This window comes from Mirounga angustirostris, unplaced genomic scaffold (genome assembly GCF_029215605.1).
Source record: "Mirounga angustirostris isolate CCGP_5_RB_7025 unplaced genomic scaffold, mMirAng1.0.hap1 SCAF_15, whole genome shotgun sequence".
Classification (NCBI taxonomy): domain Eukaryota; kingdom Metazoa; phylum Chordata; class Mammalia; order Carnivora; family Phocidae; genus Mirounga; species Mirounga angustirostris.
The window spans coordinates 39,786,634-39,814,416 of record NW_026991723.1 but is presented as its reverse complement, the minus strand read 5'-3'; the positions used below and the strand labels follow the sequence as shown (position 1 = coordinate 39,814,416).

At 35.7% G+C, this 27,783-nt stretch overlaps 2 long non-coding RNA genes across 4 annotated transcripts in view; one reads left to right on the top strand and one right to left on the bottom strand.

The window, feature by feature from the left end:
• LOC123849648 (uncharacterized) overlaps positions 1-9,521 on the bottom strand; it is a 59,543-nt gene extending 50,022 nt beyond the window's left edge. Inside the window, exon 1 of the long non-coding RNA XR_006792125.3 lies at positions 9,483-9,521. This is a non-coding gene — a long non-coding RNA (uncharacterized LOC123849648). The remainder of the gene's footprint in view (positions 1-9,482) is intronic.
• Positions 1-27,783, top strand: part of LOC123849646 (uncharacterized) — a 318,720-nt gene that overhangs the window by 179,516 nt on the left and 111,421 nt on the right. For 2 of the 3 annotated variants that reach the window (XR_010407784.1, XR_010407786.1), the window contains one exon: positions 18,941-21,622. The exons of the other annotated variant lie outside the window; for it this stretch is intronic. This is a non-coding gene — a long non-coding RNA (uncharacterized LOC123849646). Of the gene's footprint in view, positions 1-18,940; positions 21,623-27,783 lie in introns of those variants that run through there. 3 annotated transcript variants of the gene reach the window in all.

Sequence of the window (27,783 nt, the reverse complement as noted above, 5' to 3'; positions counted from 1 at the left end):
ATTGAATCCAGTTTGCTAATTTTTTTTTTTTTTTTAGGATTTTTGCATCTAGAGTTATCGGAGATATTGGCCTATACCAATATTTTTCTTTACAATGTCTTTTTCTGGCTTTGGTATCAACGTAATGCTGGTCTCATAAAATTGGATGTATTCCATCCTCTTCAAATTTTTTGGAGAGTTTGAGAAGGACTGGCATGAATTCTTCTGTAAATGTTTGGTAGAATTCACCAGAGAAGCCACTGGGTCCTGGGGTTTTCTTTGTTAGGAGATTATTGACTACTGATTTAATCTCTTATTAGTTATGATCTGTTTTATATTTTCTATTTCTTTATGATGCAATTGGTAGGTTGTGTGTTCCCGGAAATGTATCCATTTCTTCTAGATTATACAACTTGTTGACGCATAATTGCTCATAGTCTTTTCATAATCCTTTACATTTCTCTCTCATCAGTTGTAATGTGTCCTATTTAATTTCTGATTTTGCTTATTTGAATCTTCTCTCCTTTTTCCTTAGTCTACCTGAAGATTTAATAAATTTGTTGATCTTTAAAAAAAAATCCTAATTTCATTGATTTATTTTCTAGTGTTCTCCTGTTCTCTTTTTTAAAATTTCTCCTCTATCTTTATTATTTTTTCATCTTGCAAACTTTGGGCTAGTTCTCCTTTTTCGAGTCCCTTAAGATGTAGAGTTAAGTTATTTGAGATCTTTTCTCATTTTTAATGTGTTTATCACTATAAACTTCCTTCTTTTTTGCTACATCCCATAATTTGTATTGGTATGTTGTATTTCTATTTTTGTTTGTCTCAAGATATTTTGAATTTCCCTGTTGATTTCTTCTTTGACCCATTGGTTGTTCAAGACTGTTTAATTTCCACATATTTGTGAGTTTTCTAATTTTTCTTCTACTATTGATTTCTGGTTTCATTGTATTTTGGTAGGAAAAAATACTTGATTTCAAGCTTCTTGGTTTTTATGTGACCCAATGTGACCTATTCTGGAGAATATTCCGTGTATACTTGAGAGAAATATGAATTATGCTGTTGTTGGGTGGAATGTTCTATATATATCTGTTAGGTCCATTTAGTATACATTGTCATTAGGTATTCTGTTTCCTTGTCAATCTTCTGTGTGGATATTCTGTCCATTATTAAAATGGAGTAGTGAGATCTACTATTATTAGATTGCTGTCTTTTTTACTTATGTCAGTGGTTGCTTCATATATTTAGGTGTTCTGATTTGGGGTACATATATATTTATCATTGTTATATCTTCCTGATGAATTGACTTTTTAATCATGATATAGTGTCCTTCTTAGTCTCTTGTGACAGTTTTTAACTTAAAATCAATTTGTCTAATACAATAATAGCCACCTCTGTTCTCTTTTAGTTACCATATATGCGGACTATCTTTTTTCCATCTTTCATTTTAGTCTATGTGTGTCCTTAAAATCTAAAGTGAGTCTCTTAGACAGCAAATGGTTGCATCTTGTTTTTGTTTTTAATCCACATAGTTACTCTAAGTCTTTTGAATGGGGGAGTTAAAACTGTTTATATTTAAAGTAATTATTGATAGAGGAAATATTAGTATTGGCATTTTGTTAGTTGTTTTTGTCTTATAGCTCTTTTGTTCTTATTTTTCTCTCTTGCTGTCTTTCTTTGTGTTTTGTTGATTTTTTTGAAGTGACATGTTTTGATTCATTTCTCATTTTCTTTTGTGTATCTTCCATAGGTATTTTGTGGTTACCATGGGGCTTATATAAAACATCTTATAACAATCTATTTTAAGCTGATAACATCTTTTTAAAAAATTTTTTATTGTTATGTTAATCACCATACATTACATCATTAGTTTTTGATGTAGTGTTCCATGATTCATTGTTTGTGCATAACACCCAGTGCTCCATGCAGAACGTGCCCTCTTTAATACCCATCACCAGGCTAACCCATCCTCCCACCCCTCTCCTCTCTAGAACCTTCAGTTTGTTTTTCAGAGTCCATAGTTTCTCATGGTTCGTCTCCCCCTCCGATTTCCCCCCCTTCATTATTCCCCTCCTGCTATCTTCTTCTTTTTTTTTTTTTTTAAAGATTTTATTTATTTTTTAGAGAGCGAGCGAGAGAGAAACAGCATGAGAGGGGAGAGGGTCAGAGGGAGAAGCAGGCTCCCCGCTGAGCCGGGAGCCCGTTGTGGGACTCGAACCCAGGACCCTGGGATCATGACCTGAGCCGAAGGCAGATGCTTAACCATCTGAGCCACCCAGGCGCCCTCCTGCTATCTTCTTCTTTTTGTTCTTTTCTTAACATATATTGCATTATTTGTTTCAGAGGTACAGTCTTGCATAATTCACAGTGCTCACCATAGCACATACCTTCCCCAGGGTCTATCACCCAGCCGGCCCATCCCTCCCACCCCACCCCCCACTCCAGCAACCCACAGTTTGTTTCCTGAGATTAAGAATTCCTCATATGAATGAGGTCATATGATACATGTCTTTCTCTGATTGACTTATTTCACTCAGCATAAGACAGTCCAGTTCCATCCACGTCATTGCAAATGGCAAGATCTCATTCCTTTTGATGACTGCATAATATTCCTTTGGGTATATATATATATATATATATATATATATATATATATATATATATATATATCACATCTTCTTTATCCATTCATCTGTCAGTGGACATCTTGGTTGTTTCCACAGTTCGGCTATTGTGGACATTGCTGCTATAAACATCGGGGTGCACGTACCCCTTCGGATCACTACATTTGTATCTTTGTGGTAAATACCCAGTAGTGCAATTGCTGGATCGTATGGTAGCTCTATTTTCAACTTTTTGAGGAACCTCCATACTGTTTTCCAGAGTGGTTGCACCAGCTTGCATTCCCACCAACAGTGTAGGAGGGTTCACCTTTCTCCGCATCCCCGCCAACATCTGTCGTTTCCTGACTTGTTAATTTTAGCCATTCTGACTGGTGTGAGGTGGTATCTCATTGAGGTTTTGATTTGGATTTCCCTGATGCCGAGCGATGTTGAGCACTTTTTCATGTATCTGTTGGCCATTTGGCTGTCTTCTTTGGAAAAATGTCTGTTCATGTCTTCTGCCCATTTCTTGATTGGATTCTTTGTTCTTTGGGTGTTGAGTTTGATAAGTTCTTTATAGATTTTGGATACTAGCCCTTTGTCTGATATGTCATTTGCAAATATCTTCTCCCATTGTGTTGGTTGTCTTTTGGTTTTGTTGACTGTTTCTTTTGCTGTGCAAAAGCTTTTTATCTTGATGAAGTCCCAGTAGTTCATTTTTGCCCTTGCTTCCCTTGCCTTTGGCGATGATTCTAGGAAGAAGTTGCTGCGACTGAGGTCAAAGAGGTTGCTGCCTGTGTTCTCCTTTAGGATTTTGATGGACTCCTGTCTCACATTTAGGTCTTTCAACCATTTTGAGTCTATTTTTGTGTGTGGTGTAAGGAAATGGTCCGGTTTCATTCTTCTGCATGTGGCTGTCCAATTTTCCCAACAGCATTTGTTGAAGAGACTGTCTTTTCTCCATTGGACATTCTTTCCTGCTTTGTCAAAGATTAGTTGACCATAGAGTTGAGGGTCCATTTCTGGGCTCTCTATTCTGTTCCATTGATCTATATGTCTGTTTTTGTGCCAGGACCATACTGTCTTGATGATGACAGCTTTGTAATAGAGCTGGAAGTCTGGAATTGTGATGCCGCCAGCTTTGCTTTTCTTTTTCAACATTCCTCGGCTATGCGGGGTCTTTTCTGGTTCCATACAAATTTTAGGATTATTTGTTCCATTTCTTTGAAAAAAGTGGATGGCATTTTGATGGTTATTGCATTGAATGTGTAGATTGCTCTAGGTAGCGTTGACATCTTCACAATATTTGTTCTTCCAATCCATGAGCATGGAACATTTTTCCATTTCTTTGTGTCTTCCTCAATTTATTTCATGAGTATTTTGTAGTTTTCTGAGTACAGATCCTTTGCCTCTTTGATTAGATTTATTCCTAGGTATCTTATGGTTTTGGGTGCAATTGTAAATGGGATCGACTCCTTAATTTCTCCTTCTTCTGTCTTGTTGTTGGTGTATAGGAATGCCACTGATTTCTGTGCATTGATTTTATATCTTGCCACTTTACTGAATTCCTGTATGAGTTCTAGCAGTTTTGGGGTGGAATCTTTTGGGTTTTCCACATAAAGTATCATATCATCTGCAAAGAGTGAGAGTTTGACTTCTTCTTTGCCGATTTGGATGCCTTTGATTTCTTTTTGTTGTCCGATTGCTGTGACTAGGACTTCTAATACTATGTTGAATAGCAGTGGTGATAGTGGACATCCCTGCTGCATTCCTGACCTTAGGGGGAAAGCTCTCAGTTTTTCCCCATTGAGAATGATATTCGCTGTGGATTTTTCATGGATGGTTTGTATGATATTGAGGTATGTACCCTCTATGCCTATACTCTGAAGAGTTTTGATCAAGAAAGGATGCTGTACTTTGTCAAATGCTTTTTCTGCATCTATTGAGAGGATCATATGATTCTTGTTCTTTCTTTTGTTAATATGTTGTATCACATTGGTTGATTTGCTGATGTTGAACCAACCTTGCAGCCCAGGGATAAATCCCACTTGGTCGTGGTGAATAATCCTTTTAATATACTGTTGGATCCTATTGGCTAGTATTTTGGTGAGAATTTTTGCATCCATGATCATCAGGGATGTTGGTCTGTAATTCTTTTTGATGGGGTCTTTGTCTGGTTTTGGGATCAAGGTAAGGTGGCCTCATAAAACGGGTTTGGAAGTTTTCCTTCCATTTCTGTTTTTTGGAACAGTTTCAGAATAGGTATCAATTCTTCTTGAAATGTTTGGTAGAATTACTCTGGGAAGCCATCTGGTCCTGGGCTTTTGTTTGTTGGGAGATTTTGGATGACTGCTTCAATTTCCGTAGTGGTTATAGGTCTGTTCAGGTTTTCTATTTCTTCCTGGTTCAGTTTTGGTAGTTGATGCATCTCTAGAAATGCATGCATTTCTTCCAGGTTATCTAATTTGCTGGCATAGAGTTGCTCATAATATGTTCTTATAATTGTTTGTATTTCTTTGGTGTTGGTTGTGATCTTTCCTCTTTCATTCATGATTTTGTTGATTTGGGTCATTTCTCTTCTCTTTTTGATAAGTCTGGCCAGGGGTTTATCAATCTTGTTAATTCTTTCAAACAACCAGCTCCTTGTTTCGTTGATCTGTTCTACTGTTCTTTTAGTTTCTATTTCATTGATTTCTGCTCCAATCTTTATTATTTCTCTTCTCCTGCAGAGTTTAGGCTTTATTTGCTGTTCCTTCTCCAGCTCCTTTAGGTGTAGGGTTAGGTTGTGTACTTGAGACCTTTCTTGTTTCTTGAGAAAGGCTTGTATTGCTATATACTTTCCTCTAATAAGCTGATAACATCTTCAATTGCAGACAAAAAAATCACACTTATACTTCTCCCATCCCCATACTTTTTGTTATTGGTGTCACAAGCTACATCTTTTTATATTATATATCAATTAACAAATTTTTATAGTTATAGGTATTTTTACACTTTTATCTTTTAACTTCTATATCAGAATTAAAAGTGACTTATGCACCACCATTACAGTTTTATGTATTTGTCTATATATTCATTTTTGTCAGTAAGCTGTATATTTTCCTGTGCTTTTGTACTTCTGTCTAGCATGTTCTCATTTCAACTTGAAGGATTCCCTTTAGCATTTCTTATAAGACAGGTCTAGTAGTGATGACCTCCCTCAGCTTTTACCTATCTGGAAAAGTCTTTATCTCTCCTTCATTTTTTTTTTTCGTGCAGCAGAAGGTTTACAGAAAAATGAGGGGAAGGTACAGAGATTTCCCTTATAACCCGCCCCCACACATGGATAGCTTCCCCATTATTAACATCCCCACCAGAGTGGCACATTTGTTACAATTGATTAAACTACATAATCACCTAAAGTCTGTAGTTTACATTACAGCTCACTCTTGGTGTTATACATTCTATGGGTTTTGACAAATGTGTAATGACATGTAACCATCATTATAATATCATATATCATATCATATCATATCATATCATATCATATCATACTGCATCATATCTTTGCCTTAAAACTCCTCTGTGCTTTGCCTACTCATCCCTCCCTCCCACCTAACTCTTGGCAACCACTGATCATCTTTATTTCCTCTGAAGTAAAACAACACACTATTCAGTTCTTTTTTTGTTCTCAATAGCCCCCAGGTATCTGGTGTATGCTGGGCCCTATCCAGCACTCTTGGACAGCTGAGACAGGCCCTAGTCCCTCACTCCAGTAGTCAGAATGTTTTATATATAGCCTAGTATTCTCTTTCTCTCCCCAGAAAGAAGCCAGGAATGGGAAGTTTCCTCCAGATCATGTGGCATTGCCCAGGGGAAGGGATTATGGTGAGAGGGTCTCATGAATTTTCCTACTGGATTTGATACAGCTGTTTTTGCACTCACCTGGAGGACAAGAGTCTCTTAATTGGTTTCTGCATTTCTCAAAAAGGGAATTGGTCCATGTAGTATTGTTGTATTGGTGTCTTCATGGTAAGTGTATCTGGGGCTTCCTATTCCACTAACTGCTGATATCACTTCCTTTATACATTCTTATCATACTTATAACTTATTCTTGTGGTAAAGCATATTGTCATCCAAAGCATTTGTGTTACCTTTGAAATGCCTTTTCTTTGCCTTTTCCCTTTCCCAAGTTGTAAGTACTGGAGTATGGGTATTATAATCAATTACAGTGTGTATAAGAGATCCTAAAAGTTGGACATAAAGATGTAACTAATAAAAATTTGATATGGCATTTGTAATATAATCAAAAGGTAGAAGAGAATTCACCATAAAGAAATTACCAAAATAGCTCAAAATACAGATTACAAATCAATGGAAGAAATGAATAGTGGGCTTGCAGAGCTCAGAGAAAGCATAAAAAGCAAAATTGATTATTACAGGGCGCCTGGGTGGCTCAGTTGGTTAAGCGACTGCCTTCGGCTCAGGTCATGATCCTGGAGTCCCTGGATCGAGTCCCGCATCGGGCTCCCTGCTCGGCAGGGAGTCTGTTTCTCCCTCTGACCCTCCCCCCTCTCATGTGCTCTCTCTCTCTCATTCTCTCTGTCTCAAATAAATAAATAAAATCTTTAAAAAAAAAAAAAAAATTGATTATTACAAAGATGGAAACCACATTCGAAACCACAAGCATAGGATAAAATATGACTTAAAAGAACACGATGGAGAAAATTCCCCTGGGAAGATGGAGTAGACTAGCTTTTACCTATCCCTATCACTGAGTACAACTAAAAACCTTGGATATTATATATAAAACAAAACCTTTAAAAATGTAAAAAGTGAAGAGAATGGCCCCATCCCAAGGTAAATCCTTACCCAAGTGATATTAGAGAAGACTGAATATGGAGCTGGGCTTTCATTCTCACTTGGCAGAAACAAGTCCCCACCCTCCTCCCTGAAGTATTGGTAGAGATGACATGGGAGCCTGGACTTCCATCCCCACTCACAGTAACAAGGACACTCTCTTTTGTGTTGATGGAAGCTAAGTGGAGAAACTAGACTTCCAACTCTCAATTATAAGGCAGCACCCCACCCCCCTCCACTTCCCTTGATGGAGCAATGTCACAGAAAAACAGATAAAACATGTTTAAATAAGATTTAGAGTCTCATAGTATAATATTAAAATGTCTGTTTCAATTCAAAACCACTCATCATTCCGAGCACCAAGAAGTTCTAAACTGGCCAGAAAAAGGCAATCAATGAGTGCAAACCTTGTGATGACAGAATGCTAGAAGTATCTAATACAAATTTTAAAGCAGTTATGATAAGAAAGCTTTAAAGAGCAATTACAAATACACTTGAAATAAATGAAAATAGAAGGTTTCAGCAAAGAAATTGAATATATACAAGTATAAAGAAGAATTGAAGAGAAATTTTGAACTAAAAAATACAATAACTGAAATTAATAACAAAAATAAAAACAAAACCTAGTGAATGGGCTCAACAGAATGAATGGCACAATGGAGGGCACAAAAGAAAGAAATTATACAGCCCAAACAAAAGAGGAAAAAATATATTAAAAATAAAAATAGACTCAGGGGCCTCTAAAATTATAACAAAGATCTAACATTTGTTTCATCATAGTCCTGCATGGAGAAAATAATGAGAGCAGGCCTGAAATGGCCCTTGGAGAATAATTGATTAAAACTTTTGAATTTAGCAAATGACACAAACTTATGAATTCAAAAGCCTACATAAACCCCCAAATTGATAAAGCCAGAAAATTCCACCCACAGAAACAGTAGAATCAAACATATGAAAACTAAGAGCAAAGAATAAAATCTTGAAAGCAGCGAGAGAGAAATGACACTTTATCTATAGAGGAAAAACTACTTGAATGACAGTGGACTTCCATCCGAACTCATTGGAGCCAGAAGTGATGCAAAATTCTTCAACTCAGAATTTTATATACAATGAAATTATTCTTCAGAAATGGAGGATAGATTCAATACCTTCTCATAGGAAGAAAAAGTAAGATAGTTTTTCAATTTTAGGGTAGCAGACCTACCCCAAAAGAAGAGGAACTTTTCTAAACAGAAAGGAAATGATACAAGAAGTTATCTTGGAAAATTAGCAAGAAAGAAAGTACATAATAAGCAAAATATGAGTAAATACAATAGACTTCCTTTTCCTATTGAGTTTTCTAAATTATGTTTGATAGTCAAAGCAAAAAATATAACATCATCATGTGGTTCTAAATGTATGTAAAGGAAATAGTTAAGATAATTATATTAAAACCACTAGAGGGTAAAGAGAGGTCAGGTTTTTATATTTAGGTTGAACTTGTAAAATGAAAATACTAGTAGACTGTGTAAGTTGTGTATGTATTATTTAATACATCAAGCAACCACCAAAAAAAGAGAAGATATAAAAAGAGATATACTCAAAACCCTACAAATGTATCAAAACTGGGATGCTAAAAAAAATATTCAAACCAAAGAAAGCCAAGAAAAAAATACCAGAGGAAATAATAAATAGTGAGTATAGTAAAAATGAATAAATAAATAAAATGCAGAATTGAACCCTAATATATACAGGTAGAACTGAAAAAAATATTAACAGTAAAAATAGAAAAATTCACATAAAACAAACTAACAAATTTTGAAAAATTTGTATCTTATAACATGTATTCCCTAACTACAATGGAATTAAACTGAAAACCAATAATAAAAGATAAGAGAAAATCTCAAAACACTTAGAAATTGAATGACACACATTTACATAATCCACAGATCAAAGAGAAGTCTCAAAGAAAGTTTTAAAAAGTACATTTAACTAAATGAAAATGAAAATACAGCATATCAAAATTTGTGAAACATAGCTAAAGCAGTGATGAGAAAGAAATTTATAGCATTAAATACATACATTAGAGAAGGGGAAAAGTCTCAAATCAATGATCTGAAGAACCTAAAAAGGAAAAAAGGAAAAACAAAATAACTCCAAAGGAAGCAGGGGAATAATAAAGATAATATCAGAAATCAGTGAAATCGAAAACAGAAACAACAGAGAAAAATCAATGAAACAAAGAGCTGATTCTTTGAAAAGATTGATAAAATTAGCAAGCCTCTAGCAAGATTAACAAAGGACAAAAAGAGAGGACACAAATTACCAGTATCAGGAATGAAACAAAGATAACACTACAGACCCTGCAGACATCAAAGGGATACTAAGGGAATACTACAAACAAATCTACACGTATAAATTTGACAACTTAGATAAAATGTACCAATTCCTTGGAAAATACAAGTTACCAAAACTCACCTAACATGAAATAGATCATTTGAATAGTCCTTCATCTCTTATGAAAATTGAACCTATTATCTAAAAATTCCCCCAAATAGAAAGCTCTAAGCCCAAGTGCTTTCACTGGGGAATTCTACCAAACTTTAAGAGGAATTAACACCAATTCTACACAGTCTCTTTGCTACAGTCAGCATGTTTGGTTCCTCATCCCGAAAATTCACTTTAAAATTCTAATACCCAATATGATGAAGTTAGGAGGTTGGACCTTTGGAAGGTAATTAAATCATGAGGGTTGAGCCCTCAAATGGAATTAGTATTTTTTTTTTTTTAAAGATTTGTTTATTTATTTGAGAGAGAGAGAGAGCAAGCATTCATGCTATGGAGCAAGCAGGGAGGGGCAGAGGAAGAGGAAAAGAGAGAATCCTCAAACAGACTCCCCAATGAGCATGGAGCCTGATGCAGGGCTAAGGTCTCGGGACCCTGAGATCATGATCTGAGCTGAAACCAAGAGTTGGCCATTTAACCAACTGAGCCACCCAGGTTCCCTGGAATTAATGTTCTTAAAAAAGAGATCCCACGGAGCTTCCTATCCCCTTTTGCCATGTGAGATACATGGAGAAATCTGCAACCAAAGGAGGACAATTACCCAACCATGCTGGCACTCTGATCTCAGACTTCCAACTTTCAGAACTGTGAGAAATAAATTTCTGTTGCTTATAAGCTGCAGAGTCTGTAGTACTTTGTTATAGCAGCCCAGATGGACTAAGATACTCCTCCAGAAAATATGAGTATACATTCCAATTCATTTCATAAAGCTAGTATTACCCTGATACTCAGACAACAACAACAAAAAGACAACTACAGACCAATATCCCTCCTGACTATAGACATAAAAATCTTTAACAAAATATTGCCAATAGAACTTAACAACATATAAAAAAAATGTATATGGCTCCATGACCAAGTGTGGTTCATTCCAAGGATGTAAGACTGGTTCAATATTTGAAAATCACTGTGTCATCCAGTATTTTAAGAAACTAAAGAAGAAATATGACACGATCATATCAACTGGTACAGGAAAAGCATTTGACAAAATTCAACATCCATTCATGATAAAAACTCTGAAACAATAGAAATAGAGGGGAAGTTATTCAATTGGATAAAGTGCATCTACAAAAATCATACAGCTAATATTATACTTAGTAGTGAAGGACTGAATTCTTTCCCCATAACATCAGGAACTAGGCAAAAATGTCTGCTCTTACTATTCTTATTCAAAAAATATATTCAGGACTTATATATTAAAATTGACAAAATTCTGATAAAAGAAATCAAGAATCTAAATCAATTAAGAGACATACCATGTTCATGAATTATAAGACTAGTAAAGATGCACATAGTAAAGATATACATTCTCCCCAAATTTATATATGGGGAGATATATATATATATATATATAGACCTAATGTGCCCAACAGTAGAAGGCTGGCGAGCTGCTCAGACATAAACTGAAAGGGACAATATTTTGTTGAGATCATTTTAATTTTGAGTGTGAAGTTCAGCTTTGCAAGATCAAAACTTTTAAATCTAGGGTATTAAAGATGCAGTAAAAGATTATTCTATTTTATAATGGCCAAGGAGTAGGAAGGTTTTTTGGACTACTCTATAAATCACATGGCATTAATAATGAAGATGGCATGTTGGCAAGAAATCTGATCTGTAGGCTTATTTTGTTTGAGTATTTTGTTTGAGGATTAGAGGGCCTTCCATGGAGACCTGTATTCTCCTATTCACCACTGTCCCTATTACCCTCTATTGCTTGACACTTGCTTCTGCCTCAGTTACTTATATAACCTATCTGTTCTCCTGTAGATTATTAAAATTTGTGACTCTTGACCTAACCATATCATTGCAACAAAAGCAAATCAATCTCAAGTTCAAATAAATGACCTTAGAAACAAACTTTTATAGTCCATAAGTTGACTAGACAAGGATTTTTAAGATATGCCAATAAAACACACAAGAAAATGGGTATTTAGGTCCATGAGAGAGGGTTTCAGGATTTGGAGTACTAGCTAGTGATGGCTTCTTCTTCCAAGGTAACTTGAAAACCAAAATACACATTTTCTTAGAAAAGCTCAGCAAGTATGCTAAGGAAGACTATTGGGTTGTAAAAGGAAATTTATGAATTTAAAAAATGTTTATTTTTTCCATGTAAAACTTTGAACAACACTGTGCCACACCAGTAGCCAGAAAACTTAAATTCATTAGGCTTGGTGATTTTTAAACTGATCATTCTTTGGCAGATTCTTATTCTTCAACTCTCTCTCTCTCTTTTTAAACCTCTACACCAACATTCCTTCTATGTTTACATCAATTGCTCTGCTAGTCTGGGTGATGCACAATTGATAAAGTTTACATTGAATCAGTTAAAAGATAACTGTGATTCTTCCTTCCATTTGAGACAGCACCACATCTTCTAATAGAGACTTGGGAGGCAAAATGGCCATTTCAGTGGCATACTTACAAGGCATCTCTGAAACTGTGATATTTGCATATGGCGGATATCTTTAGTGTTAGCCTGTGAGTTTCATTTCATTTCAGATACTGCATGTAACATTGCTTTACTTGTTTATCAGGGCAGAGTGGAATAGTGGGAAGAACAAGACCCTTGAAGTCTGATGGGTACTCATCACTATCATTTCCTGCATTGTAATCTTAGGCAATTTACATATCATCATTGGTTCTTAATTTTCTCAACTATTAAAAGGGATATACTAATGCTGTCTTCAGTGTCTTCAGCTTAATATAAAAATTAAATAGATACATCCAAAAGTACTTAGCATATAATGATGTACAATACAATTACCTTCAGAGTAATTCATTTTATGATTTTATCCCTGAATTAGAGAGTGGGAAGGAAGCTGGTAAGAAACTTACTGGTGTTTTCAAATGTTTAAATATAAACCTTTCACAAAGGTAAATATTTCCTAAAATACTTATGGTCTTATTGGGCATTACATTATATACCATAAATTATGGCTTAAAAATTGCTTTGTCTGTATTTCAAATCACCACTTATATTTCTAAGGGAAAAATACATTCCAGATTTTAAATAATCATCTTGGAAAAAGAAATTTTATATCATAGCCTATTCATAAATCAAGACTATTGATAGTGTTTAATTTTCTTATATCCTTTCTTAATCCTTCTTATATCCTACCTAAGATTTTAAATTTCTTTGGAATAAGATTCTATCAGTGACTAATGAGGTGTTTTGCTCATAGTAAGTAGTCAGCAAATATTTTTCAGTTTCCTTTGATGTTTAGAAATAAGAATTAAAGGAAACCAAGAATGGCAGGCAGATTGAGTATAAAAATGACCTTAATTGGCCCCCTCTCTGTATCTACACCTCTTATACCATGACTTTGTAGCTTTTCCTCCAAGAATTAGTCTATTTCCCTACCCAGGGAATCTGGGCTGACCTTGTGATTTGCTTTCACCAATATAGAATGTGGCTAAAGTGACAATTGCCAGTTCTGAGTCTAGACTTTAAGATGCGATTCCTCCTTCCCTACTTTCTTGGAACTCTGCCACTATCATTTAAATAAGCTAAGACTTGCCTGCTGGAGAATGAGAGGGCATGTAAGGAAAGTCCAATTGTTTCAGCCAAGGTCATCCCACCCCAGCTTATGGCCAACTGACCTCCCAATATGTGAAAGCCCTGCCTAGAGCTGCCTACTCAACCTACAGCTGATCACAGATATGTGAGTAAGCCCAGCCAAGACCAGAATAACTGCTCACCTGACCCTTAGGCTCATGAACATTCTGAATGCTGGTTGTTTCAAGCCACAAGTTTGGGGTTGGTTTGTAGCACAACAATAACTAATGAGTGCATCAGCTAGATTGGATTCTGAGCAAGGAATAGGAACTACTTCAGGAAGTACTGTGGTATGTTTTCAGTGGCGATCGTGAAAGAAATGAATTCAACATTTCAGAAAGAAAGAAAAGAAAAAAAATCAGTAGATGACTCAATTTTAGAAAAGGGAACTATAACAAAAACTTTAGGCATTAGTTTGGAAAAAATAAAAGGAAGAAACATAGATACATACATGTACACACACATAACACACCTATATACATACATATTTTTGTCCAAATACCTACAGAGAGCCTGCTGACATCTAAAAGTACCAATTACTTATTGGAAGTTAGAAGGCCCAGACAGATATATGCCACGTAATCTAAAGCTCAGACATTCAAACAAAATGCTGCCTGCTTTATTGGCAGTAACTATCCAAGAGACTATTCTGGAGGAAAGCATCTTTTTAAAAGTAAGAGGACTGCCCTAGAGAAGCAATAGGGAGCCCAGGAAACGTGGGAAGTCAAATGCAAACTTAAAAATAAACAGACCCCTCCAAAAAAAAATTTAAAGAGCTTTCTGCAAACAACAGGAAAGCCCATAATATGTGTTCTTTAAATACATTAGAGGGAGCAAGCCAGCCAAAAACAGTGAGATGGACACAGGGCAAAAGGTCCATCGAAAAAATAAGGAGATAGCAGAAACACTCAATTAATTCTTGGCTTCAATCATTCCTAAGGAAGGCTTTAGGGAGTTTCCTACTCTGAAACTGTCTTTTGACAGAGCCAGGTCAGGGGCAAGAGAAAAGATGATGTTAAAAGCACAAGGTGCTAAAATGAATTGGCAAACTGAAGGTGTATCTTTTGTATGTTGGCCTCCTGGCAGCCAACCAAATATTTTGAAGAAAGTGGAGAGGCAAAGATCTCTCCCCCACCAAAATGTGCAACGGTAACAGAGGACTCTTCTCAAAAAGGCATTTGATTTTCTATCTGGACAGTTGGCAGAAACTATATACAAGAGTGGGATCATGTGATATTTATGCAAAATACAATAGAATTATCTATTGAGACTTTTGTTCAGGCTGCTGTATAAGCTGATATAAGTGATAATGTGTCTTTGAGATTTCACAAGAAAAAAACAGAAAGTCAAATTTTCTGCTCTGAATTCTGAGCTTTTTGCCCCCAAGGAGTTATTAACAGCTTTTGCAAGTCAGAAATAAAAATGAAAGTTGACCTCAAACCATGATCCCGACCCAAATTTCTCTTTGGGGAGAGCCTAGGCATATTTGGTGTGAGTTAAACTGAATGGCTCCTACGAGGAAGAAAAAGAAAGTTGAAGGTAAAAGAAAGGGGGAGAATGTGGTCTGCCTGAGGTTAGTGAAAACCTCCCCTAGACTGAGAGAAGCAAGAGGGCTTGGATGGTTTCCATAATCGGCGGACAGGACCTGGAGTAAGAAGAGAGGGAAATGGCTGCAAGGTACCAATGTAGGTTAACTGTTGAACCAAGAGGTGTTGAGAACAGTAGTGAAAATTTTAGTGATTAGATCTGGGGTTGGCAAACAGGACTGTTGGGGCAGACAATGCTGAGTCCTCACATAGTGTCATGCCTGAGTGATGGCAAGGGCAGGCTTGGCAGAAACATCAACTAATGGGAGGAGGGATAGTACTAATGATAACTTCCACGGACTAAGACCTTGGCTCATACCTCTGTTTTTGGTTGTCCAATAATCATTAAGATCGAACGCCTCAACTCTCTTGAGTGGGATTCAAAATTTAGTCTGTGACATTTACTGGATCTGAGTATTCTCAGAAAATGCTTAACCTACTCCTACAGCTTATCAGAGTGAAATCAGGGGGTAATATCTTTTTAAAAATAGAAATCATCACTGATTAATTCATTTGAATTTTTTGGAAAAATAGCCTTAGAAAAATCAGCAGATTTAATTTATGTAGCTGTTTAAAAGACCTTTGCCAAAATTCTATAACAAGAGCTATGTAAAATTTTTCCTCTCTATTTTGAATTATGAAACATTTCATATGTCCTAACAGAACATGAAATAACAGACACTGAAATACTGACCACCCAGATTGCATAGATGTTAACATTCTATTGAATTTGCTTCGTATCCTTTTTTTTTTAAAGAAAATAGTATACATGGAGCTGAAGTCCCAACTCCATCTTTTCCTCTCTCATTCCCTAGAGGGAATCCCTATTTTGAAGCTGCATATAATACTGTTTTATTTTTGATTATGTATAAATGCCTCCATAAAAAAACACAGTATTATTTTGTGTTATAATTTTTTTACCTAACTGGTATCATTATAATAGATTTTTATATAGCATTCATTTATAATTTTTAATTTCTGCCATACCCGTGGATCTGCTATTGAATGTGGTGCAGTATCCTTGGCTCCTACCTGGGAGATGCCAATAGCAACCCCTCCACCCTAAGTTGTAACAGCTAAAAATGTCTCCAGACTTTGCCAAATGTCCTCTGGGGGACAAAACTGCCCCTGATTGAAAACCACAGATCTGGCTCATTGCACTCTGTCCACTGCATTGCCAGCTCTACTGTGCATTTTCCAGAATCTTGGAAGTGACTGTCTTCTTTGGGTCAGACTAACATTTTATTCTTTTAATTTAAAAGTGAGGCCAATATTGAAATCATTCAAGAAAGTCAAGGACTAGTCAAAGAGGTTTTCCTATTGTCCTTTTATTGTGTACTCAAAACAACATTGTACATTACACCATTCAGATTTTATTACATGGAGGTTTTTTTACTTTCTCTTTTTTTTCCTTTTAAAATTTTTATTTTAATTCCAGAATAGCTAACATACACTGTTATATTAGTTTCAGGTGTACAATATAGTGATTCAGCAATTCCATACATCATCCTGTGCTCATCTCAGGTGCCCTCCTTAGTCCCCATCACCTGTTTAGCCCATCCCCCCACCTACCTCCTCTCTGGTAACCATTGGTTTTGTTCTCTATAGCTAAGAGTGTTTCTTGATTTCTCTCTCTCTCTCTCTCTCTCTTTCTTTGCTTGTTTGTTTTGTTTCTTAAGTTCCACATATGAGTGAAATCATATGGTATTTTTCTTTCTCTGACTGACTTATTTTGCTTAGCATTATATTCTCTAGCTCCACCCATGTTGTTACAAGTGGCAAGATTTCATTCTTTTATATGGTGGTATAATATTCTATTATATATAATATTCATATATTCATATGTATATTCATACAGGACCCCCCTCCCCCACACATCTTCTTTATCCATTCATCTATCAGTGGATACTTAGGCTGTTTCTATAATTTGGCTATTGTAAATAATGCTGCTATAAACATAGGGATGCATGTATCCCTTTGAATTACTGTTTTTGTATTTTTTGGATAAATGCCTAGTAGTGCAATTACTGGATCATAGGGTAGTTCCATTTTTAACTTTTTGAGGAAACTCCATACTGTTTTCCACAGTGGCTGCACCAGTTTGCATGAGGGTTCCTTTCTCTCCATCCTCATCAACACTTGTTTCTTGTGTTTTTGATTTTAGCCATTCTGACAGGTTTGAGATGATATCTCATTGTGGTTTTGATTTACATTTCCCTGATGATGAGTGATATTGAGCATCTTTTCATGTGTCTGTTGACCATCTGAATGTCTTCTTTGGAGAAATGTCTGTTCATGTCTTCTACCCATTTTTAAATTGGATTGTTTTCTGGCTGTTAAATTGTATCAGTTTTTTATACATTTTGGATACTAACCCCTTATTGGATATGTCATTTGCAAATATCTTCTCCAGTTCAGTAGGTTGCCTTTTAATTTTGTTGATTGTTTCCTTCACTGGGCAGAGGCTTTTTATTTTGATGTAGCCCCAATAGTTATTTTTGTTTTTATTTCCCTTGCCTCAGGAGATATATCTAGAAAAATGTTGCTATGACCTATTATATGGATTTTAATGTGCAGCTTAAGTGATGATTATTTTTCACAAGTCTACGTATCAAGACGTGCTCTGTTTTGAAGACGGCAACAAAAGTAACCTGAAAGCTAGATTTCTGCCATATATGAAGGAGGTGATCTGCATAGTATATACTATTTTCTCTCATAAAAGTAATTTGCCATGATGTTTCAATTTCACATCTCCATTACTTCATTTGAGGTGATTTTAATAGATAGATTCCATGGCTTTTGATGGCATCATTATGACAGGTTGGCAAAATTGTTGGACAAAGATTTCCTCTAATTTTGCTACCCCTGAATGTGTTCCACTCAGGGAAGTGTTTTCTTTTAATATGAAAACATGTTTCCAGACCTTTACCACTTTTTGTTGTTTCTCCAGAAATACTAGTTTTAAGTTGGCACTTAGCTCTTAATCATTCACATGCTACCTTATCTATCATTAATTCTCTTCACTTTCCTCTTTCTCTGTATTCTTTGTGAACTAGAAACTTTATTTGTATTTATCAGCTGATTTTCTGTTATGTTCTTTCTATTTTTTTACTCCTGACATGTTTGGGCAATGTTAATGATGTTCTAATGTTTCATTTCTTTTCAATATTTTAAGTAATTTTTTAATTATATAAGTAGTATATTAGTTTATTTTTAGTGTATATATATTTAGGGATTTTTCAGATATCTTTCTCTTCTGATTTCTAATTTGATTCCGTTGTGTTTAGTGAACTATTTTGTATAACTGGAATCAGTTTAAATTTATTGACACAAAATATGGTTTATATAGGTAAATATTTATGTGTACTTTAAAAGGATGATTATTCTGCTGTTTTTGGGTGGAATTTACTATAAATTTCAAGAAGTGACTTGGTTGATAGTATTGCTATAGATTCAGCATCTTTCTAAATTTTTATCTACTTGTTCTTTCAATTATGGAGAAAGGAATATTGAAATCTTTGACTATAATTGTAGATGTACCTGTTTCTCTTGAAGTCCTATCACTTTTGGCTTATATATTTTGAAGCTCTGTTATTAGGTCAATAAACTTCAATAATTATTATGTCTTCTTGATGAATTGTGCCCTTTATCATTATAAAATTTCCTTCTTTATCCCTGGTAATATTTTGTTTTGTCTGATATTATCTGATATCTGCTTTGTCTGATATTAACGTAGCTACTCCACCTTTGATTTAATTAATATTAACATGATATATATGTGTATATATATTTCCATCATTTTACTTTTATCTATTTTTGTCTTTATTTTAAAGTACATTTATTGTAGGTGAAATACAACTGGATCTTGCTATTTTTGTCCAACCTGGAAACTTCTGCCTTTTAATTGAGGTATTTAAACCATTTACATTTAATGTGACTATTAACATGTTTATAGTTAACTATCTTGCCTTGTTATTTGTCCCATTTTTTCTTTCTTCAAGTATTCTTCATTTTCTGCCTTTTGAAAATCTTTTCATATTTTGTTACCATTTTTTCATATCTACTTTGTAGCTTATTAGCTATAACTCTTTGTCATTTTATGACTATAACACACATCTTTAATTTATTACAGTATCCTTTAAGTGATGTGGTACCACTTCTCATGTTGTATAAAAGACTTATATTAGTAAATTCCATTTCTCCCTTCCTGACCTTCCTGTATTATTGTCATATATCTACTTTTACATGTTGTTACATACTAAATATTATGAATCCTTACTCGATTTTTGTTTAAATGGTCAATTATCTTATAAAGAGATTGAAATAACAGGAAAAAAAAAGTATAGATTTACCCATGCATTAACAGTTCCAGTGCTCTTATTTCCTTTGTGTAGACCCTAATTTCTGGCATCATTTTCCTTCTGCCTAAAGGACTTCCTTTATTTTTAATTTATTTTTAATTAATTTTTTTTTTTTTTTTGTAGCATGAATCTTCTGGTCATCAAGTCTGAAAAAACATCTTTATCTGACCATTTTTGAAAGATTTTCTTGCTAAATATAGAATTCTAGGTGACATTGGGTGGGTTTTTTTCATTACTTAATAAATGTTGCTGCACTATCATCTAATTTCAATGTTTCTGAAAAGAAACCTCATATCATTCTTGTCTTTGTTCCCTGATATTTAACTTAAAAAAATTTCCTCTTGTTGCTTTTAAGATTTCTCTTTACCACTAGCTTTGAACAATGTGATATGTAGTGCCTCAATATAGTTTATGTTTTGGATTTGTAGATCTTAGATCCATGAATTTATCATTTTTATCATATTTGGAAAACCTTGGCCATTATTTATTCAAATATTTTTTCTGACACTAAACCTCTCTTCTCCAAGGACAACAATACCATATATGTTAAACTGTGAAGTTTTCCCACAGCTCACAGATGTACCATTCTCTCTCTCTTTCTCTCTCCTTTCTCTTTTTCTTTCCCTCTGGGATACTTTTTTGATAGTTTCTATTGGATGTCTCTAAGTTCATTGATCTTTTCTGGTATATTTTTAAAAATCACAAATTGTAGTTTTCATCTCTAAAATTTGCTTCTCTTTGGGTATTTTAAAAATATTTTCATGTTTCTACTTAAGACTGAATATATGGAATACAGTTACAATTACTGTTTTAATTTCTTTGTTAATTCTAACGTCTGTGTTGGATTTGAGTAATTGATACTCTTCTTCACCATGGGTTATATTTTCTTGCTTCTTTGAATGTCTGGTAATATTTTATTAAATGCCAGATCTTGTGAATTTTACCATTTGAGGTGTGGGATATTTTTGTATTCTCATAAATATTCCTGAATTTTGTTCTGGAGTGTGGTTAAGTTCCTTGAAACAGTTTTATCCCTTTGAGTCTTGCTTTTAAGATTTGTCAGGGGGAAGGGGCGGTCAAAGTAGTGGTCAGTCTGGGGCTGATTATTCCCAACTATTGAGGCAAGATGCTCATGTGTACTCTACCCAATGCCCCGTGAATCTTGAGGTTTTCCACTCTGGTTGGTGAGAAAAGGCATTATTTCAGTCCTATATGAATGCTGGGCACAGTTACTATCAATTTTTTGTGTGGGAGTTTTCTCAAGTGCTTGTACTTACCAGTGCTCAGCTGAGGACTAGAGGGGGACTATCTTCAGATGTTTAGAGCTGTCTTTGTGTAGCTCTCTCCTCTCCAGTACTCTGTGCTGCAAACTCTAACCACAAAGTCTCCCTAGACTCTTGGCTCTATCTCCTGAGTACACTCCACCTGCCTTCTTCTGTTGTGTCCTGGAAACTTTTCAAGGCAGAGATGTGAGACAAAGATAGTGCTCATCTCACTTGTTCCCTATTTCTCAGGGATTAGTATCATTCGTTGCCTGATATTCAGTATCTTGGAATGACTGTTTCATATATTTTGGTCATTTTTTTGGTTGTTTTAGGCTGCAATGTAAATCCATTTGCTGAAATTCCATCTTGGACAGAACTACAGGTGCTATCAATTCATTTTTAATTTCATTATAAAACATTCATAGTATACACAGTAACATTAAATAGATCTCCTTAATCATTCTCACCTTCTCATTCCAATTACTCTTCCCACGGTATCATCTGTCAGGAATTCAGAATGTGTCCTTCTACTTCCATTTCTATGTGTTTATACACAATACAGATTTTTTAAAATTAAGTTTTCAATCTGGATGCATCTTTTCAGTGTCACTTTGTTTTTGAAAAGTCTGTGGATATTCTTATGTTTATGTCTTCCATCTGAACATTATACAAAGCTTTTCAGCTCCATAATAAAGCAAGGTAAATATTTTATAGGAGATTTTATTTATAGAAAACTGTGAAGAGAAGTGACATGTTTATAATATTCAGTAATGATATGCAAAAATCTGAATTTAAAATGGAGATATCATCACTTTTATTTATTTAGATCTTTCTCTAAAGCCTTAAACCCTCTCTAATTATCTATATACATATCTATATCTATAGATATCATTTATTCATGTATATCTATATAAAGATTAGACATATATATCTCTATATATTTATACGATCTATAGATAGATACAACAAATGTGCAGGGTATATCCTTCTATATTTGTAGAGATAGACATCTCTATCAGTATCTCTAGACATCTCTAGATACAGAGATACATAACATACATATATACATAGATTCTGAACATTTATTGCTTGGTTATTCCTAATTACCTTATTATTTGTGGCTAATTGCAAGTAAGATCCTTTGGCCCCACAAAATTCTACATCCAGGAAGCAGCCTGAGAAAGTTAATCGGTCTCAAAGGTAGAGCTTTGTTAATCTCTCCACATGTGGCCAAAGATGATAATGTAAAAAGAAGGACATCACTGAGGGGCCTCCAAAGTCAAGAACATGGAAACTATTTCAGGGAATGGAATCAAGTGCTAATAAAAGAGCATTTTCTGCCTTCAGAATACAGTATCCTTGTAATAACCTAGAAGGACTTCAGAATTGCTTTGGACCAGGGCCGACAGAATCTCTCCCCCTCTTTTCTAAATGTTTATTTGGATAACCTGATCCTTTTGGCAGTTTCATATTAGGAACCATGAAGGACAGATAATTGCCATTTTGGTTCATGGATTTCCATATCAAGAGGAGATACATATAGAATTTTATCTCAAGGTAGTGATTGGATAGGTCTTGGGAAGGAGGCAAATATAATGTAGTAATTGGAGAGGATTTGGGATGGGGACAAGTATAATTTGCTGATAGAAAGAAAAGTCAACCATATATTTGTGAGTCAAAGGGTTGATTGTGACAGTTGTTAGAGAAATTTTTAACAAATATCAGTTTTCTCATTTTGAGCACAGGGTAGGATTGTTCTAAACCAACTTGCTCTGAGAACTTAGGCTCTACGACTTGCTTTAGCAAATGCAATGTGAGTGAAAGTAATGCATGTCACTTCTGGGTACAAATTTTAAGAGTCAATGTTTAGTTTTCCATGCTCCCTTTTCCTGGTTTTGCAGTCAAGGAAGCCAAAGGAGAAAAGGAAGTTCTATCAGCCTGAGCCACACAAGGCATAAAGATAAGCAGAACTTTCAAGCTGACCTGTGATAGACAAGTAGTATGAACAAGAACTACACTTATTAGTTGGTAGCCACTGATATTTGATCGTTGTTTTTTACCTCACATAAGCTAGCTTATAAAAATGATAAATAGGTTTTTCTTGTATCTTAATGCTTGTCGTTAACAATTTTCAAGAAATATCCTTATCCTTATCTTATCTTGTGTCTTCAGAGGTCTCTTTTTTATGCATGGTTCAAATTCCCCATGTCTTAGAGTTCTTGTTTTTTTCTTATTCTTTCACTGAATAAAGGTCTATAGATCTGGGCTTTGCCCATAGACATTATTTATGGATTGCTCCAGTACCCTCCATTTTCTACACCCAGGTAAGTAGAATCAATTTGTCATGAGATCAAGAAATGTGGCCACTGTTTGTATTAAACAGGCATCTTCTTAGTATGTGTGTCTTTACTTCTGAGGTGGGAGTTTATTTCTACTTCCCAATTTTCTCACTATCATGCTAAAACACTTATGCTTTCTAAACTCTGAAGCCCATGTGTGGTTCTTTTATTGACCCCAAACAAACAAACAGCCCACTATACATGAAATATTGCTCCCAGATATTTTGCTCTCATGCCTACCTACATGATTTGTAGGGCAGCTGCCTAGTATATATATTAAAACAACACACACCTTGCAGATTGGAAAGACTGAATAAAATAACAAAGGTCTATAATGTACATGACACAGTGCCCTCTACCAACTACATATCAGTGACAATCCTTCTCCCTCCCCAGTCTTGACAACACTTCACTGGTTCAATTTATTATTTTTTCAAGGTCTATTACATTCAAAATTTCTACAGTTCTGTTTATTTTTCCTGTTTACTATTGGTAAAGTTATTTTACTAAACTTTCTTGGAGTCTTTTCCTTTTTGTTGCAAGAGTAACCTGGATTATTCTGGGAGTAAAATCATTAAAGAGTTAAATGCTATATAGTTCAGTCATTTTCAATCAATCCTCTTGTTGCCTAACTGAATATGATAACTCTCAGGATATTATTCTAGAAAAATGCCCGCATATATGAATGCACCAGATTTTTACACCAAGATTCTGGGGTCCAGGATGAATAGAGCAGGTAGCTGCCTCCGTTGAGAGTTGAGCCTTAACAAGATTTATTCCTGTCTGGGTTTGTTACACATTGTACAAGGACGTCCAAGGAAATGTCAAATGAGATCTTTTCGTTTTCATTGGGATAAAATTAGACTGGGTCTGATGAGCCAGAAGAGTGCGATTGAGGGCCGTGGGCACAAGCTTCATAATGTGGCTGTGCCCACAGACTGATCGGCAGAGTATTTCTCCTGGGATTCTGAAACCCACTGCCAAATTTACCACTCAGTTCCTGTGCTGTGTTCCATGTGACTTTCTGCTTATCCTGGCTTTGCTTCCAGTTCTTTTGCGCTCAGCTGGTTATCTTGGCACCCCTGCCCCCAACTTCCCCAATAATCTGATTCTCTGGCTCCCACTCATAGCCCCTCTATTGGAATACAACCTTAATTTGACCCAATCCTGAACTTGGTCACTGGTTTCCTCCCTGAGAGAAAGGCCTTTTTCCCAGGCAACGGCAGCCAGAATCTTAACCCAGCTAACTCCAGTTGGCTAGATATTATTAATTGCCAGAGACTCACTCTCTTCCTTTCTCTCTCCCTCCCTTGCCTTCAATAGTTATTATATTCATTCACTTTCCGATTCAAATTAACTCTTTGAAGCCTGGTAACCCCTTAGGAGGGAAGAGTTTTACCATTTGACCTACTCTTTTTAAAAGTTTACTTTGAGTTTGGATAACATCATTTCCATAAGACTTTTCTTGGTAAAGCCTTGAAAAATATGATCGTTCTTTTATCGTTCACTTCTAGCCGTTCTCATCCACTTCACACACTTACCCAGGCCAGCTTTGACAGTGTCATCATTAAGTTACTACCATTTACATTTTAGCTCACGGTTTCTCAACCTTGGCACTAATGACATTTTGGGCTGGATAATTCTTTGTTGTAAGGGACTACCCAGTGCACTATAGAATATTTAGTAGCATTCTTGCCTTCTACCAACTACATATCAGTGACAATCCTTCTCCCTCCCCAGTCTTGACAATTAAAAATGTCTCCAGACATTGCCAAGTGTCCCAGAAGAGGTGGGTTCAGGGCAAACTTACTTCCAGTTAAAAAGTGCCGTAGCTGATGAACTCTATTTGATATACCTAGAGAAAATGTTTTAGATGGCCAAGGATCGACTGCAAGAGGCTTCTCCAAGCCTTAATGTGCTTTTTTTTTTTCTTTTTTCTTTTTCTGAGGACCATATATGAAGCTTTTGATTGCCAGGTTGGATACAGGATTTCTCCACATATGCCTACAAATGGACAGGCGGAGATTTAAATGCTTTTACACACATCTGCAAGGATCAACCCCATAAGTTAACATCTATTCTTCAGCAATTGTTGACCTAACAGTTTATCCCCTCCTGCTTCTCCAAGTGCTCTCTGCCACATTTCAAATTAGAGAGTTGCATTTGACTATAAGAAAGCGGTTGCAGTCATGAAGTAAATTCTACCATGTTTTCTTTATAATAAGAAATAGATACTTGTCTATTTTTAAAGCAACTTTTCAGACAAATTGATTGTGAGCACATGTCAGAATTTTATTTCAAACTTGCCTGCAAGGGAGAAGACTTAAATTTCTCTTTGGGTGGATTTTATAGGAAACTAAAAGTGGACAGAAAATGTTGTTAGCTAAGTATAACAAGGAAATATCTAGTTAAAAGTCATTTGGCTTGCTAAGAGAATGATGATTAGTTGGGTGAGGAAAATGTAACTTCCCAGAAAAATACTTAAAATTATCAAAATCAGAAATGCTAAATATTTTCCAGAAGAGTCTACTCATAATATTGTAAAACAAAGTTCTTCTTTTAACACCATTTTCTAAGGTTTGGGAGAATGTTTTTTCTTCACACTTACCAACTTTTTTTTTTTTTTTTAAGATTTTTATTTATTTGACAGAGAGAGAGACAGCAAGAGGGAACACAAGCAGGGGGAGTGGGAATGGGAGAAGCGGGCTTCCCGCCGAGCAGGGAGCCCAATGCGGGGCTCGATCCCAGGACCCTGAGATCATGACCTGAGCCGAAGGCAGACGCTTAACGACTGAGCCACCCAGGCGCCCCCACACTTACCAACTTTTAAGAAATGAGTATATATGGGGGTAAGGAAGAGGTGGGAAGGAAATATTAACACATAGGATTGTGTCCTTTTGCTGGAAGTATGCTTCTAGAAGACATAATTCCTAAACTTCCTTACTTATCCATAGATCTACCTCTTTGCCTGCTAGAGCATCTTCTTTAGACCTCCACTATGTGATTTTGCACTCACTTTTTTAAACATCTCCACCTTCAGAATTTAATTTTGCTTCAGGATTTCTCCTTCCCCTTCATCAAAATGCTCTTTAAGCCTGAGTATTTGACAAGAAGGCTCCAGGTCTACAGCAGGAGATTCCATTTGGGGCTTTGATGCACATAGTGCAGTTTCTCATGAGGCATTCGCACTGGTATGGAAGTAGATAACCCACTGAGTCTACTCAGTGTGGACCTTTTTTTCTTAGAAACACACAAATATACACACACATGTGCACATGCTCCTAGAAGAACAGACGTCAGTTCTTAGATACTATACCATTTTTTCCTCACTGCTCTAATATCAACAATGTAAGTACAGTCTGCATTACAATGCCTTTTCATTTCCACCTCCTTTCATTCAAATTTTACTCTCTCAGACCCACTAGAAATAAGAATTAGACATATTACTGAGTGATACCCTCCTCTTATAACTACCCAAAGACAGCTAACGCGTGGGTATTATCCCTCCCATGACTTAATTGAGTTCTTAGGCAAGGCAATGATTGTGATATAGGGTTGAACATTAAGGCCCAATGTTATGTGTTGCCTCAACATCTGGGAGAAACCAGACAACCTTAAATAGCCTAGCTGGAAGTTCTCCTCCTCAATCTGCTCCCATAGCTGAGGTCCTCTCGCCAAGAAAGGGTCTATGTAACTAATAAACGGCTGTTTATCTCATCTGTTCAGTGTCAGCTGTTGTGTGTTCAGCCATTCCCATAACCCTAGGGTGGGAATCCATCCCTCACCAAAAGGGTGAATAGGAGGCCATCAAACAATGGTGACTCTTATCTTTGCATTAATGATGGTGGGAGGTGAGGGCTTTTATTCTAGGAGCGTTTTACAACTTCAGTGTAATATACACGGTGAAATGTACAAACATTAAGTATATGGTTCAGTGAATTTGTATATGAGCTCTCTGGTATTCAAGCTTATTTTTCAAACACTTCTAAATTAATCATTTTATTATGGTTACTTTTTTATAGTAAATGCTTAATTATATTTATCCCTATGTTTATCTATCTCCTAGTTCTATAGTGATTCTTTAATTCTATTTTTTTTCTTTTTCTTTAAGTAAGCTCTATGCCCAACATAGGACTTAAACTCATAACCCTGAGATCAAGAGTCTCATGCTCTACCGACTGAGTCAGCCAGGTGCCCCACCATTTCTTTCTTTTAAGTTCTATTGCCTTCTTCCTGAAGCACATTCTTTAGTAGTTCTTTCATTGATGGCCTATATATCCAAAGCTTTCTTATTATGCTTCCTGAAGAAGGCTTTATTTTGTTTATATTTTTGAATGACATTGTAGCAAGTTATAGAATTTTAGGCTTTAATTTAGGCTTTTAGTATTTAAAAGACATTCCATTGAATGCTGGCCTCTATTGCTGTTGTTGATAAATCTCTTGTCAATCTAAATGGGGTTACTTTGGGGGCATCTGGGTGGCTCAGGCCTTAAGCGTCTGCCTTCGGCTCAGGTCATGATCCCAGGGTCCTGGGATCGAGCCCCGCATCGGGCTCCCTGCTCAGCGGGAGGCCTGCTTCTCCCTCTCCCACTGCCCCTGTTTGTGTTCCTTCTGTGGCTGTGTCTCTCTGTCAAATAAATAAATAAATAATCTAAAAAAAATAAAAATAAAAATAAATAAATGGGGTTACTTTGTAGGTAATGGTTCTTTT